The 4,322-nt window shown below is 36.6% G+C and overlaps 1 non-coding gene across 1 annotated transcript; it reads left to right on the forward strand.

The window, feature by feature from the left end:
- The first annotated feature begins 2,183 nt into the window (after positions 1 to 2,183).
- Positions 2,184 to 2,291, forward strand: LOC112753837 (small nucleolar RNA R71). Its single transcript, XR_003178201.1, has one exon. It is a non-coding gene; the product is annotated as a small nucleolar RNA R71 (small nucleolar RNA).
- The last annotated feature ends 2,031 nt before the right edge of the window (positions 2,292 to 4,322 follow it).

Below are 4,322 nucleotides of genomic sequence, written 5' to 3' on the forward strand. Positions count from 1 at the left end.
GATTTACAACCTTGCACCAAATTAGGCATGTAAAATGCCCTTGCACACAACTCTGGGCATTCAGCGCCAGGTTGGTGCCCATTTTGGGCGTTCAACGCCCATTTGTTGTCCATTTCTGTCGTTGAACGCCAGAACCATGCTTGTTTTGGGCGTTCAGCGCCAGCTCTTCTCCAGGGTGCAATTCTGGCGTTCAGCGCCCAGATGCTGCCCATTTTGGGCGTTCAGCGCCCAAATACTGCCCATTTTGGGCGTTCAGCGCCAGAACCATGCTTTGTTCTGGCGTTGAACGCCAGACAGGTGCTTCCTCCAGGGTGTGATTTTTCTTCCGCTATTTTTGATTCTGTTTCTAAATTTTTCGTTTATTTTGTGACTCCACATGATCATGAACCTAAGAAAACATGAAAAACAAAAATAAAATTAGATAAATATACATTGGGTTGCCTCCCAACAAGCACTTCTTTAATGTCAATAGCTTGACAGTGGGCTCTCATGGAGCCTCACAGATGTGCAGAGCTTTGTTGAGACCTTCCAACACCAAACTTAGAGTTTGGATATGGGGGTTTGACACCAAACTTAGAGTTTGGTTGTGGCCTCCCAACACCAAACTTAGAGTTTGACTGTGGGGGCTTTGGTTGACTCTGCTTTGAGAGAAGCTTTTTCTGCTTCCTCTCCATGGATGCAGAGAGAGATCCTTGAGTTGTAAACACAAGGTTGTCCTTATTTAATTGAAGGATCAATTCTCCTCTGTCCACATCAATCACAGCTCTTGCTGTGGCTAGGAAAGGTCTTCCTAGGATGATGGATTCATCCTCTTCCTTTCCAGTATCCAGGACTATGAAATCAGCAGGGATGTAAAAGCCTTCAACCTTTACTAACACGTCCTCTACTTGTCCATAAGCCTGTTTTCTTGAATTGTCTGCCATCTCTAATGAGATTTTAGCAGCTTGCACCCCATAGATTCCCAGTTTCTCTATTACAGAGAGGGGCATGAGGTTTATTCCTGAACCAAGGTCACACAAAGCCTTAAAGATCATAGTGCCTATGGTACAAGGTATTATGAACTTTCCAGGATCCTATCTCTTCTGAGGCAATGTCAGTTGATCCAGATCACTTAGTTCATTGGTGAACAAGGGAGGTTCATCTTCCCATGTTTCAACACCAAATAATTTGGCATTTAGCTTCATGATTGCACCAAGGAACTTGGCAGCTTGCTCTTCAGTAACATCCTCATTCTCTTCAGAAGAGGAATACTCATCAGAGCTCATGAATGGCATAAGGAGGTTCAATGGAATCTCTATGGTCTCTAGATTAGTCTTAGACTCCTTAGGTTCCTCAGAGGGAAGCTCCTTATTGATCACCTGACGTCCCAGGAGGTCTTCCTCCTTGGGATTCACGTCCTTCTCCTCTCTTGTGGGTTCGGCCATGGTAATTAATTCAATGGCCTTGCACTCTCCTTTTGGATTCTCTTCTGTATTGCTTGGGAGAGTACTAGGAGGGATTTCAGTGATCCTTTTACTCAGCTGGCCCACTTGTGCTTCCAAATTTCTAATGGAAGACCTTGTTTCATTCATGAAACTCACAGTGGCCTTAGATAGATCAGAGACTAAATTTGCTAAGCTAGATAGATTCTGCTCAGAATTCTCTGTCTGTTGCTGAGTGGATGATGGAAAAGGCTTGCTATTGCTAAACCTATTTCTTCCACCATTATTAAAGCCTTGTTGAGGCTTTTAATCCTTCCATGAGAGATTTGGGTGATTTCTCCATGATGGATTGTAGGTGTTTCCATATGGTTCACCCATGTATTTTAACTCTGCTATTGCAGGGTTCTCAGGATCATAAGCTTCTTCCTCAGAAGATGCCTCTTGAGTACTGTTGGATGCAGCTTGCATTCCATTCAGACTCTGAGAAATCATATTGACTTGCTGAGTCAATATTTTATTCTGAGCCAATATGGCATTCAGAGTATCAATTTCAAGAACTCCCTTCTTCATAGGCGTCCCATTACTCACAGGATTCCTCTCAGAAGTGTACATGAACTGGTTATTAGCAACCATGTTAATGAGTTCTTGAGCTTCTGCAGGCATTTTCTTTAGGTGAATGGATCCACCTGCAGAAGTATCCAATGACATCTTTGATAGCTCAGATAAACCATCATAGAATATATCCAGGATGGTCCATTCTGAAAGCATGTCAGAAGGACACTTTTTGGTTAGTTCTTTGTATCTCTCCCAAGCTTCATAGAGGGATTCACCTTCTTTCTGTCTGAAGGTCTGAACATCCACTCTAAGCTTACTCAGCTTTTGAGGAGGAAAGAACTTGGCTAAGAAAGCCTTGACCAGCTTATCCCAAGAGTTCAGGCTATCCTTAGGTTGAGAGTCCAACCATATTCTAGCTCTGTCTCTCACAGCAAAAGGGAAAAGCATGAGCCTGTAGACTTCAGGATCTACTCCATTAGTCTTAACAGTATCACAGATCTGCAAAAATTCAGTTAAGAACTGAAAGGGATCTTCAGATGGAAGTCCATGAAACTTGCAGTTCTGCTGCATCAGAGAAACTAGTTGAGGTTTCAGCTTAAAATTGTTTGCTCCGATGGTAGGGATGGAGATGCTTCTTCCATGTAAATTGGAATTTGGTACAGTAAAGTCACCAAGCATTCTCCTTGCATTATTGTTGTTGGGTTCGGCTGCCATCTCCTTTACTTGTTCGAAATTTTCAATAAGGTTGTCTCTGGATTGTTGTAATTTAGCTTCTCTTAGTTTCCTTTTCAGAGTCCTTTCAGGTTCTGGATCAGCTTCAACAAGAATGCCTTTTTCCTTGTTCCTGCTCATAAGAAAGAGAAGAGAACAAGAAAAGAAGAGGAATCCTCTAGTCACAGTAAAGAGGTTCCTTATTGTTAGTAGAAGAAGAAAAGGAATAGGGGTGAAGAAGAATGAAGAATCCAAACACAAAGGTAAGGATAGGAGCAGTGATTTGAGATGAGGAGATGTTAGTAGATGAATAAATAAATAGAATAAGATGAGAGAGGGAGAATTTCGAAAATAATTTTTGAAAAAGAGTTAGTGATTTTCGAAAATGGTTTTTAAAAAAAATTAGAAATTTTCGAAGATTAAAATCAAAAATTAAAATAATTAGTTAATTAAAAAGAAATTTTGAAAAAGAGGGGAGATATTTTCGAAAATTAGAGAGAGAGAGTTAGTTAGGTAGTTTTGAAAAAGATGAGAAACAAACAAAGAGTTAGTTAGTTAGTTGAAACAAATTTTGAAAAGATAGGAAGTTAGGAGGTTAGAAAAGATATTTTGAAATCAAATTTTTGAAAGAGATAAGATAAGAAGATATTTTTGAAAAGATATGATTGAAATTAGTTTTTGAAAAAGATTTGATTTAAAATCACAATTAATGACTTGATTCACAAGAAATCACAAGATATGATTCTAGAACTTAAAGCTTGAATCTTTCTTAACAAGTAAGTAACAAACTTGAAATTTTTGAATCAAAACATTAATTGGTGATGTTATTTTCAAAAATTATGTGATAAAGATAAGAAAAATATTTTTGAAAGTTATTTTTAAAATTTTTGAAAATAACTAAGAAAAATGAAAAAGATTTGATTTTTGAAAAAGATTTTGAAAAAGATAAGATTTTTAAATTGAAAATTTGATTTGACTCATAAGAAACAACTAGATTTTAAAATTTTTTGAAAAAGTCAACTCAAATTTTCGAATTTTATGAGAGGAAAAAGGGAAAGATATTTTTTGATTTTTGAATTTTTAATGATGAGAGAGAAAAACATGAAAATGATGCAATGCATGAAAATTTTTTTTGATCAAAGTATGTGATGAATGCAAGAACACCATGAATGTCAAGATGAACACCAAAAACACTTTGAAGATCATGATGAACATCAAGAACATATTTTTTAAAATTTTTATATGCAAAGAAAACATGCAAGACACCAAACTTAGAAATTTTTCATGTATAGACACTATGAATGCAAAAATGCACATGAAAAACAAGAAAAGACACAAAACAAGAAAACATCAAGATCAAACAAGAAGACTTACCAAGAACAACTTGAAGATCATGAAGAACACTATGAATGCATGAATTTTTCAAAGAATGCAAGATGAATATGCAATTGACACCAAACTTTCAACTTGACTCAAGACTCATACAAGAAACACAAAATATTTTTGATTTTTATGATTTTATAATTTTTTTTTTGTATTTTCTTTTAATTTTTTCGAAAATCATTTTGAAAAAAGAAAAATAAGGATTCCAAAATTTTTAATATGAATTCCAGGAATCTTATGCTCTTTAGTCTA

This window comes from Arachis hypogaea, chromosome 15, assembly GCF_003086295.3.
Source record: "Arachis hypogaea cultivar Tifrunner chromosome 15, arahy.Tifrunner.gnm2.J5K5, whole genome shotgun sequence".
NCBI classification, from domain to species: Eukaryota; Viridiplantae; Streptophyta; class Magnoliopsida; order Fabales; family Fabaceae; genus Arachis; species Arachis hypogaea.